Consider the following 12,800-nt stretch of genomic DNA (forward strand, 5'->3'; position numbering starts at 1 on the left):
CATATGGCAATTCAATTCTCACAGAATCATTTATTTAAAAGGGTGGCTTTCCCCAGTGTAAGTTCTTGTGTACTCTGTCAAAGGTGAGTTGGCTTAAGTATATGGCTTAATTTCTGGGTTTTCTATTCTGTTCCATTGACCTATGTGTCTATTTTTATAACAATACCATGCTGTTTCGGTTACTATATCCTTGTACTATAATCTGAAGTCAGGTAATGTGATGCCTCCAGTTTTGTTCTTTTTGCTTAGGATTTCTTTGGCTATTCAGGCTCCTTTTTGTTCCATATGAATTTCAGGTTTGTTTTTTTCTAATTCTGTGAAAAACGATGTTGTTATTTTGATAAGAATTGCACTGAATCTGTAGATTGCTTTGGGCAGTATTGTCATTTTAACAATATGAATTCTTTCCATCCATGAGCATGGGATGCCTTTTCCATTTATTTGTGTCATCTATAATTTCTTCTAGTAGTGTTTTGTAGTTTTCCTTGTAGAGATCTTTAACTGCCTTGATTAAATATATCCTCTGTGTGTGTGTGTGTGTGTGTGTGTGTGTGTTGGTAGCTATTTTAAATGGGATTGCCTTCTTGATTTGGTTCTCAGCTAGATCATTATTGGTGTATAGAATGCTACTGATTTTTGTACATTGACTTTGTAGCCTGAATCTTTACTCAATTCATATATCAAATCTCAGAGTTTTTTTGTAGAGTCTTTAGGTTTTTCATATCATCAGCAAACAGGGATAATTTGACTTCCTCTTTTCCAATTTGGACGTCTTTTATCTCTTTCTCTTGCCTGATTGCTCTGGCTAGTATTTCTAGTACTATGTTGAAAAGAGTGATGAAATGGCATTCTTGTCTTGTTCCTGTTCTTAGAGGGAATGCTTTTAACTTTTCCCCATTCAGTATGATTATGATGTTGGCTGTGGGTTTGTTGTATATAGCCTGAATTATTTTGAGGTATGTTCCTACTGTGCCTAATTTGTTAAAGGTTTCCATCATGAAGTGATGCTGAATTTATCAAATGCTTTTCTCCATCTTTTGAGATGATCATATAGTTTTTGTCTTTGATTCTGTTTATGTGATGTATAATGTTTATTGATTTGTGTATGTTGAGCTACCCTTGCATCCCTGATATAAAACCCACTAGATCATGGTGTGTTATCTTTTTGATGTGCTGTTGGATTTGATTTGCTAGTATTTTTTTGAGGATTTTTTCCATCTATATTCATCATGGATATTGGTCTATAGTTTCCTTTTTTTGACGTGTCTTGTCTGGTTTTGGTATCAGGGTGATGCTGGCCTTGTAGAATGAATTAGAGAGAATTACTTCCTCTTTGATTTTTTTGAACAGTTTTGAGAGATTAGTTCTTCTTTGTACATTTGGTAGAATATGACTCTGAATCCATCTGGTCCTAGGCTTTTCTTTATTGGGAAATTTTTTATTACTAATTCAATTTTGCTACTCATTGTTGGCCTGTTCAAGTTTTTTATTTTTTCCTGATTCAAATTGGGAGGTTATATGTACCCAGGAATTTATACATTTCTCCTAGGTTTTCTAATTTGTGAGCATATAGTTGTCCATAATAGTATCTAATGATCTTTTGTATTTCTGTGGTATCGGTTGTAGTATCTTCTTTTTCATTTTGATTTATTTTGATCTTCTCTCATCTTTTCTTGGTTAGTATAGCTACAGTTTATCAATTTTATTTATCTTTTTGAAGAATCAACTTTTCATTTTGTCAGTCCTTTATATTTTTTTTCTGGTCCTTTATATATTTCACTTAGTTCTGTTCTGATCTTTGTGACTTCTTTTCTTCTGCTAACTTTGGGTTTCATTTGTTCTTGCTTTCTTAGTTCCTTGAAGCACTTTTCTAGTTCCTTGAGGTGTGATGTTAGGCTGTTAATTGGTGACCTTTCTATCTATACTTTTTCTGATGTGGAGATTTAATGCTATAAACTTCCCTCTTCCTTCACTGCTTTTGCTGTACCCCATGGGTTTTACTGTGTTGTGTTTTCAATTACATTTGTTTAAAAAAAATTGTATTTTTAAATTTCAAAATATTAAGGGGGTATAGAAGTTTTTGTTACATGGATACACTCTATAATGTTGAAATCAGGGCTTTCACTGTGCCCACCATCAAGACAGTGTTCATAGTACCCAACAAGTAAACTTTCCCTTCTTAGTTTTCAATTTCCTTTATGTCTTTTTGTGCCAAAGTGTACCCATCATTTAGCTCCCACTTATTATTGGGAACATGTGATTTTTTTTTCCATTCCAGAGCTACTTTACTTAGGATAATGGTCTCCAGTTCCATCCAAGTTGCTGTGAATGACATTATTTCATTTTTTTATGGGTCCATGGTATATATGTACCACATTTTCTTTATACACTCACTTACTAATGGGCACTAAGGTTGATTTCCTATTTTTGCAATTGTGAATTGTGCTGCAATAAACATTCAGGTGCAGGTATCTTTTTGATAAAATGATTTCTTCTCCTTTGGGTAATTACCCAATAGTGAAATTGCTGGATCAAATGGTAATTCCACTTTTAGCTATTTGAGGAATCTCCATACTATTTTCCATAGAGCTTGTACTCATTTGCAATCCCACAAGCAGCGTTTAAGTGTACAATTTTCTCTGTATCCATGTCATCATCTGTTGTTTTTTGACTTTTTAATAACGGCCATTCTGACAGGAATAAGATGGTATCTCATTGTGGTTTTATTTGCATTTCCCTGATGATTAGTGATATTGAACATCTTTTCATATGCTTGCGAGCAATTTTTATGTCTTTTTTTAAAAAAATTCTGTTTTTGTCTTTTGCCCATTTTTTGATGGGATTTTTTTCTTGCTGATTTGAGTTCTTTACAGATTCTGGAAATTAGTTCTTTGTTAGATATATAGTTTGCAAATATTTTCTCCCATCCTGTAGGTTGCCTGTTGACTCTGTTAATTATTTCATTTGCTATGCAGAAGATTCTTAATTCAATTAAGTCCCATTTATTTATTTTTATTGCTGTTATATTTAGCTTTGGGGTCTTAGTTATAAATCCTTTTCCTAGGCCTATGTTCAGAAAATATTTTCCTATGTTTTCCTATGGAATTTTCATGGTTTTATGCTTTACATGTAAGTCTTTACTACATCTTGAATTAATTATTGTATATGGTGAGAGATATGGGTCCTGTTTCATTCTTCTGCATGTGCCTATCCAATTTTCCCTGAACCATTTACTGATTAGGGCATGCTTTTCTCAGTATGTGTTTTTGTCTGTTTTTCCAAAGATCAGTTGGTCATAGCTATATGGTTTTATTTCTGGGTTCTTTATTCTGTTCCATTGGCCCATGTCTCTACTTTTATACCAGTATCATGCTGTTTGGTTGCTGTAGCCTTGTAGTATAATTTGAAGTCAGGTAATGTGATCCCACTGGATTTGTTCTTTTTACTTAAGATTGCTTTGGCTCCTTGGGCTGTTTTTTGGTTCCCAATGAAGCTTGGGATTATTTTTTTTCTAGATCTGTGAAGTAAGACATTGGTATTTTGATGTGAATTACACTGAATCTGTAAATTGTTTTTGGGAGAACGGACATTTTAACTAGGTTGATTCTACCAATCGATGAGCATGAGATGTTTTTCCATTTATTTGTGTCATCTATGATTTCTTTCATCAGTGTTTTATAGTTCTCCTTATAGAGATCTTTCACCTTCTTGGTTAAATATATTCCTAAGTATTTTATTTTCTTCATAACTATTTTACAGGGTATTGAGTCCTTGATTTGGTTCTCAGCTTGACTATATAGAAATGTTGATTTTTGTACACTGATTTTGTAACCTGAGACTCTGTTTAATTTATTAATTCCAGGAGACTCTTGGTGGAATCATTTACAGTGTCTCCTCTTTTATTTCTGATTGAGGTTATTTGAATCCTTTCCCTTCTATTTCTGGTTAATCTAGGTAGTGGTCTACTGATTTGGTTTATCTTTTCAAAGAATCAACTTTTTGGTTCATCGATCCTTCGTAATTTTTTCCCATTTTATTTAGTTTTGCTCTGAACTTTCTTATTCCTTTTTTTCTGCTACATTTGGGTTTGGTTTTGTCTTCTTTTCCTGGTTCTTGAGCTGTAACATCAGGTTAATAAAGTGTCTGTTTATTCTCGTGACTGTTTCTTTGGCTGTGCAGAAGTTTTTAATTTAATCATGTCCCATTCATTTATTTTTCTTGCTGCTGTGATTGCCTTGGGGGTCTTCTTCATAAATTCTTTACCTAGGCCAATGTCTGTAAGAGTCTTTCCTACATTTTCTTCTAGAATTCTGATTGTATCACGCCTAAGGTTTAAGTCTGTTACCAATGTGATTTGATTTTTGTGAGAGGTGAAAGCTGTGGGTCCTGTTTCAGTCTTCTACAAGTGGCTAACCAATTCTCCCAGCACCATTTATTGAATAGGGATTCTTGTCCCCAGAGTATATTCCTTCCCGCTTTGTCAAAAATTAGGTGACTATATGAGGATGGTTCTATATTTGGATTTTCTGTTGTGTTCCACTGGTCTGTGCCCCTGTACTTGTGCCAGTACCAGGCTGTTATAAGAACCACGGCCTTGTAGTATAGTTTGAGGTCTGGCAAATTTATACCTCCCATTTTGTTTTTGTTGCTTAAAATTGCTTTTGCTATACGGGGTCTTCTCTGGTTCCATACAAAGTGTATAATTATTTTCTCTACGTCTATGAAGAATGATGTTGGTAATTTAATAGGGATTGCATTGAATCTGTAGATCACTTTGGGTAGTATAGACATTTTAACAATGTTGCTTCTTCCGATCCACAAGCATGGTATATTTTTCCATCTATTTGCAAGTTCTGCTATTTCTTTTCTCAGTGTTTCATAGTTTTCCTTAGAGGTCCTTTACCTCTTTAGTTAGGTATATACCTAGATATTTTATTTTCTTTGTTGCTATTTTGAAGGGTACTGAGTCTTTAATTTGGTTTTCTGATTGACTGTTATTGGCATATATAAATGCCTCTGATTTGTGTATATTAATTTTGTAGCCAGAGACTTTGCTATATTCGTTAATCAATTCCAGGAGTCTCATGGTTGAATCCTGGGGGTTTTCCAGATATAGCATCATATCATCAGCAAAAAGTGAGAGTTTGATCTCTTCCTTCCCTATTTGGACTCCCTTGATTTTGCTCTCTTGCCTGATAGCTCTCGCAAGGACTTCCAATACTATCTTGAAAAGTAATGGGGACAGTGGGCAGCCCTGTCTGGTTCCAGTTCTAAGTGGGAGTGCTTTCAATTTTTCCCCGTTCAGAATGATGTTGGCTGTGGGTTTGTCATATATGGCTTGTATCATTTTTAGGTAGGTTCCATCTACACCTATTTTGTTAAGCATTTTTATCATAAAAGGGTGTTGAATTTTGTCAAATGCTTTTTCTGCATCTAATGAGAGTATCATATGGTTTTTGTTTTTGCTTCTATTTATGTGGTGAATTACATTTATAGATTTACATATGTTGAACCACCCCTGCATCTCTGGGATGAAGCCCACTTGGTCATGGTGGATTATTTTTTTTGATAAGTACTTGGATTCAATTTGCTAGTATTTTATTGAAAATTTTTGCATCTATATTCATGAGAGAAATTGGTCTGTAGTTCTCTATTTTTGTTGCATCCTTTCCTGGTTTTGGTATCAATGTTATATTGGCTTGGTAGAACGTGTTGGGGAAAATTCTATCCTTCTCAATATTGGAGAATAGTTTATGTAAGATGGGCACCAGTTCTTTGTATGTGTGGTAAAATTCAGGTGTGAACCCATCTGGACCAGGGCTTTTCTTTTTGGGAAGGTTTTTTGTTGCTGTTTCAATTTCAGTTCTTGATATTCGTCTGTTCGGGTACTCTATTTCTTCCTGGCTGAGCCTGGGAAGACTATGTGTTTCTAAAAATTTGTCCATTTCCTCCGCATTCTCCAGTTTGTGTGCATAAAGATTTTTGTAGAATTCATAGATGATATCTTGTATCTCTGTAGCATCGGTTGTGATTTCTCCTTTCATGTTCCTAATGGAGGTTATTAGAGATTTTACTTTTGTGCTCTTGGTTAGTCTAGCCAGAGGTGTGTCTATTTTGTTTATCTTTTCAAAGAACCAAATTTTTGTTTTATTAATTTCCCTTATAGTTTCTTTGTTGTCCTTTTCATTTAATTCTGATTTGATCTTAGTAATTTCTCACCTTCTGCTGGGTTTGGGATCGTTCTGTTCTTCTTTCTCCAGCTCTTTGAGTCTATTCATTAGGTTGTCTATTTGCAGGTTTTCTGTCTTTTTGATATAGGCATATATGGATATGAATTTTCCTCTCAGAACTGCTTTAGCTGCGTCCCATAGATTTTGATTAGTTGTATCTCCATTGTCATTTAATTCAAAGAAACTTTTGATTTCCATCTTGATTTCTTCCTTTATAGAATAATTATTCAGGAGAAAGTTATTTAGCTTCCATGACTTTGAGTAAGAGTGAGGGTTTCTGTTTGTGTTCATTGTTACTTTTATTCCGCTGTGATCTGAGAAGATGCATGGTATAACTTCTATTTTTTTGAATTTTTTAAGACATGCTTTATGTCCTAGGACATGGTCAATCTTAGAGAATGTCCCGTGAGCTGTTGAGAAGAATGTATATTCTGTGGACATTGGGTGGAATGTCCTATAGATGTTAGCCATGCCCATTTGTTCTAGCATTCTATTGAGGTCCATTATGTCTTTGTTTATTTTCTGTTTAGAGGATCTGTCCTGTACTGTCAATGGGATGTTAAAGTCTCCAGCTATTACAGTATTGTTATCTATCATTTGGTTCTGATCTAGTAGGGTTTGCTTTATGAATCTAGGTGCACCTAGGTTGGGTGCATATATATTGAGTATAGTCATGGCTTCTTGTTGAATTGTGACCACCGACAGAATGGGAAAAAATATTTGCATATTACACATCAGATAAAGGACTGATAACAAGAATCTATTTAGAACTCAGGAAAATCAGCAAGAAAAAAATCAAACAACCCTATCAAAAAGTGGGCAAATGACATGAATAGAAACTTCTCAAAAGAAGATATAAGAATGGCTAACAAACATATGAAAAAATGCTCAACATCCCTAATCATCAGAGAAATGCAAATCAAAACCACAATGAGATATCACTTAACTCCGGTGAGAATGGCCTTTATCAAAAAAACCCAAAACAACACATGTTGGCGTGGGTGTGGAGAGACAGGAACACTAATACACTGCTGGTGGGACTGCAAACTAGTGCAACCCCTGTGGAAAGCATTATAGAGGTATCTTAAACAGATTCAAGTAGACCTGCCATTTGATCCAGCAATCCTATTATTGGGCATATACCCAAAGGAAAAAAGGTCATTCTGTAACAAAGACACCTGTACCCGAATGTTTATAGCAGCACAATTCACAATAGCAAAGATGTGGAAACAACCCAAATGCCCATCAATACATGATTGGATTAGTAAGCTGTGGTATATGTATACCATGGATTATTACTCAGCTATAAGAAATAATGAAGATACGACATCTCTATGGTTCTCCTGGAGAGAGTTGGAACCCATTATATTAAGTGAAGTATTCCAAGAATGGAAAAACAAGCATCACATGTACTCACCAGAAAATTGGTTTCCCTGAACATCACCTGAATACACATCTAGGAACGACACCAATCGGATATCAGACTGAGGTGGGGAGTGGGGGAGGGGATGGGTGTATGCCTACACAATGAGTGCATTGAGCACCGTTTGGGGAATGGTAACGCTTGAAGGTGCTGACTCAGGACGGGGGTTGGGGAAGGGAGAATATATACCTACATGATGGGTGCAACGCGCATTATCTGGGGATCAGACACGCCTAGAGCTCTGACTTGGGGGGAAAGGCGGTACATGGACAATGTATGTAACCTGCAATTCTGTATCCCCCATAACAATAAGATGAAATAAAAAAAATAAAAAAAATAAAAAGTTACAGAAAAAAAATAAAAAAATAAAGTGTCTGTCTTTTTGATGTAAGCATTTAAGGGTATGGATTTTACGCTTTGTACTGCCTTACTATATCCCAAGATTTTGAAACCTTGTGTTCCCTTTGTTGTTCAGTTTGAAGAATCTTCTGATTTCCAATTTAATTTCATCATTGACCCAAGGATCGTTCAGCAGCAGGTTGTTTAATTTCCATGACTTTAGATGGATGTGAGAGTTTCTCTTGGCATTGATTTCTAGTTTTATTCCACTGTGGTCTGGGAAGATACGTGGTATGATTTTGATTTTTATAAATTTGTTGAGACTTGTTTTGTGACCTAACATATGGTCTACCTTGGAGAATGTTCCATGTGCTGGTGAAAATAATGTATATTCTGCAGTGATTGGGTAGAATGTTCTGTAAATATCTGTTAGGTCCATTTGGTCTAAAGTCCAATTTAAGTCCAACAGTTCTTTGTTGATTTTGTCTCAATGATCTGTCTAATGCTGTGAGTGGCATGTATTTCTTATTTTAAAATGGAGTTTAGGAAGAAAAATTGAAGTCTATTTAAACTACCATAAGCTAAATTCCCACATGGATGGTTCTATTTACCCAGCAGCTATGAGAAGTTACAAAATAAAGTACTCTATGGATATTACTATTTTTCTCTACAAATATTCTACAAATTACAGATTATTACCCTCATTTTACAGATGGGGACACTGAGGTTCAGAAAGGTGAAGGAACTTCCTAAGGACAAATAGCTAATAGGCTGGGATCCAAAGCCAAGTCTGATGTCAGAATCAGCCTTGTTACCAGCGGCATTTGTAGAACAGTGAAGCAGAGTTTAGGCTGTTAGTAAAAACATGTTTAAGAAGCACAAAGCCTCTGAATAATAGTGAAAATGAAAACTCAAAGTCTGCAGAGCTGTGGTTTAATCTCATATAAGTTGAAATGTTCCAAAGCATTTCTTCAGCATTTTTTGGCTTTATTTCCATAGCTCTTTATAGTCTACAAAATGCTGTCACATTACTCTCTTATGAAAGTTATATCCTTCAAATTGGTATTTATTAATTTATTACATATCTAACTCCAAAAGGAACTTGAAGTATACCCTACCCTTGAGACATACCACGGTCTCTTAAGGCTCTTTTTGGCCTTCCAGTGTCCTCAATTGCTGTTATTTTCCCTCATATGCCTAAGTTTCAGCAATCTATACATACATATAACCCTCTTATACCTGCTGCTATGAAAAAAAATATTCTGAAATACATGAGGGTACAGATAGAGGAAAGCACAAAATCCTCAGTGAAAGAGAAACACTTTCCTAAGTTGGGTTCATCCAGGCTCACAAAGCAGCATGAACTGTTCCCATGATAAACCATAAGCCAATGATTCCATGAGGCATCAGTTCTGTGACAGCAGTGCCTATTAGCACCTTTAAATAGTGGAAGACATGTCAGCAAATTGTTCACATTCATATTTAGCTGCATCTAGTCACTAGGCAAAATCGTTAGTGTCTTCCTTTCTTTTTTAAAACTTGCTCAATAGAGTCATTAGATCCTCCTTTCATTCTCTATAAACGTGAGCAGGGAATAAAAACCAGAAAATCAAAGTCAAAAAAATTAATGGAGTGTTCCACTCCTTTAAAAGAGGTCCTATCAATGACTACTTTTCCCATTTCTTGGGGGGAAAAAAAAAAACTGTATGTAGTTCTTTATCTCACACAGCCTCTCATATAAAATATCACCTTCAACACAACCAGGTAAACAAACAATCTAGAAAAATTGGGAGGAAGGAGGATTGTTTTGGAGATGTTTTGTTTTGTTTGTTGTCACCAGATAAGTTTGATTGATACTGTCCCTCAATCAAATCAGACATTCAAAAGTTCCACAGACGCTCTAGAGACTCATTAACAATCACATTAAAGGCTCAAGTGTCGCATATCATACTCACTCTTTTCAAAAACTGATAGTATCTGAGTTGACCAAAAGCTACTTAAATGTTACTAACACCCCCTCCTACAAAAAAAACACTCCTTCAAAACCAAGCCCAACTTTGTCTTGTCTGTGTCTGGGCCAGTAACTTTTACATAGAAAAAAAACTTTTTCTTCTGGGACCAGACCCTAATGCTAGTCAACTGTTTTATTTTTTCTTTTTAAATAAATTTTTTAAATTTATAATAGTTTTGTATCTATTTAAAAAATACAAAGACAGTACAAAGTTCCCATATACCTCACATTCAGTTTTTACTATTATTACCTTCCATTTATGGTATGGTTGTCACAATGATTCAGCTAGCACTGACACATTATTAACTAAAGCCCCCACTTTATTAAGATCTCCTTAGTTTTTTACCTAATATCCCTTTCTATTCCTGGATCCCATCCCAAATGCACTAACCTTGACATCCCATGTCCCTTAAGGCTCTTTTTTGTTATGACAGTTTATCAGACTTTCCTTGTTTCTTATGACCTTGATAGTTTTGAGGAGCGTATCTTGTCCAAGTCCCTTCTTTGAGGTTTGTCTGATGTCTTTCTCATGATTAGACTGTGTTTATGGCTTTTGGGGAGGAATACTGCAAAAATAAAGTAACATTCTTAGCACATTGTATCAAGGGTAAGGTATTGTCAACATGACTCATCACTGTTGATGTTAACCTTGGTCTCCTGGTTGAGGTTGTGTTTCTCAGGTCTCTTCACTCTAAAGTTACTCTTTTTCTCCCCCTTTCCAAACTGTACTTTTTGGACAAAGACACCATGTATAGCCCACACTTAAGGGACTCTATCTCCCTGAGGACAGAAGAATAGCTACAGAAGTTATCTAGAATTCTGCTGCACAGATTTATCTATTCTCCCCCATTTATTTATTTATTCAATAATTTGTTTATATCCCTATTTAATCAGAAATATTTATTTTATACTTTGGGTTATAATCCAATAATCCAATTTATTTCATTGTTCAAAGTGATCCATCTTTGGCTCTCAGGAGTTCTTTGAGTTGGCTCCTGTGCTCCCATAAGATACCCTCATTATAGTGGATTTATTTTGTTTTGCTCTGCTGCTTTTTGAGCACTTTCTTACTTTTTGGCACTGCAAGATGTTCCAGGCCTGTCATGTATATTTCCTGCTCCAGTACTATAATTTGCCATTTTTCCAAGGAGTTTTGGTTCCTTTCACTGGAAAATGGCATTAGAAAGGAAGATGTCAGTGTAAGGTGTACCTGTTGCTCCCAGGGTGTCACTGCTTCTGTGTTCTCTCAGCTGACACAGCAAGGAAACATATGGTTGTGTGCTAACCCATGTATATGCACATGTCTATAAATAGTTCTATGTGTAACAATCGGTGTCTATATTAAACTAATTAGCGTTAGATGTCTCCATTTCTAATTCATTACTACATGGATCATATTCCAGCCTTCTCCCTTTGCTTATCTGTAACCTCCTACCCTAACAGTGTGAATTCTGCTTCCCATCCTCCACCATACATTTATTTAATCATTCCATTCCAGCATACATATGTAGTGGTTTCAGAATTGTAAACCCGTAGCCCCAAGAAAAACAACTTTATCTACTGGATTATAGTGCTTATATACAGTTCATTTTGCTTCTAATCTTACAGACTCCATTCATTTTCAAAGTTACTTATCAACACTTTTTCTTCAACTCCCTTTAGGGAGGTTGTTTCATACATTTATAATACAGTTAGATTCTTCTGTGAAGTTCTGCATTCCATCCTGGTATCCACTGACCCTCTAAACAATTTTTTTAAAGTTTGCTTACATTAAGGTTTACTCTTTGAGCTGTAAAATACCATGGGTTTTGATGAATGCAGAATATCATATATCCACCATTATAGTATCATACACAATAATCTCACTGCGCTAAAAAAAAAATCCCATGTGCTTCACCTACTCAACCTCTCCCTGAACCTCTGGAACCCAATAATCTGTTTACCATCTCCATGGTTTTGTCTTTACCAGAAGGTCATATAATTGGAATCACACAGTATGTACCCTTTCCAGACTGGCTTCTTTCCCTAGCAATCTGCATTTAACATTCATCCACGTTTTTTTATATGGTTCATTCCTTTTCATTGCTGAATAGTGTCCCATCGTAGAGATACACCACAATTTGTTTATTCATTCACCTTTTGAAGGGCATCTTGGTTGTTTCCAGGTTTGGGTGATTATGAATAAACCTGTGATGAACAATTCTGGGCAGGTTTTTGTGAGGTCATAAGTTTTCCATCAGTTGGATAAATACCTAGGAACATGACTGCCGAGTTGTATGGCAAAACCATGTTTAACTTTGTAAGAAACTACAAAACTATCTTCTAAAATTTATGTACTGTTTTACATTCTCATGAACAACGCATGAGAGTTCTTGTTGCTCCACGTCCTCCCTATTAATGGTAAGTTTTTTAAGATTTTAGCTATTCTAATAGATGTGTGGTGGTAATTTATTTTAATATGCAAATATCTACCAACATATGATATTGAACATCTTCTCATATGTGTATTTCCCATTTCTGTATCTTCTCTAGTGAGGTATATATTCAGATTTTTTGCTTATTTTTAAATTAGCTTATTTGTTTTCTTACTTTTAAGTTGTAAGGGTTCTTCCTACATTATGGTTACAAGTCCTTTATCAGATTTGTGTTTTGTGCCCTCCCAGCCTGTAGCTTGTCTTTTGCAGTGCTTAAGTTTTCAATTTTAATTAAGTACAACTTATAAATTTTCTTTCACATATTATGTTTTTGGTGCTGTTAACGAACATATCACCAAATACAAGATCACATCCATTTTTTT

The sequence above is a fragment of the Eulemur rufifrons genome, chromosome 7 (assembly GCF_041146395.1).
Source record: "Eulemur rufifrons isolate Redbay chromosome 7, OSU_ERuf_1, whole genome shotgun sequence".
NCBI lineage: Eukaryota > Metazoa > Chordata > Mammalia > Primates > Lemuridae > Eulemur > Eulemur rufifrons.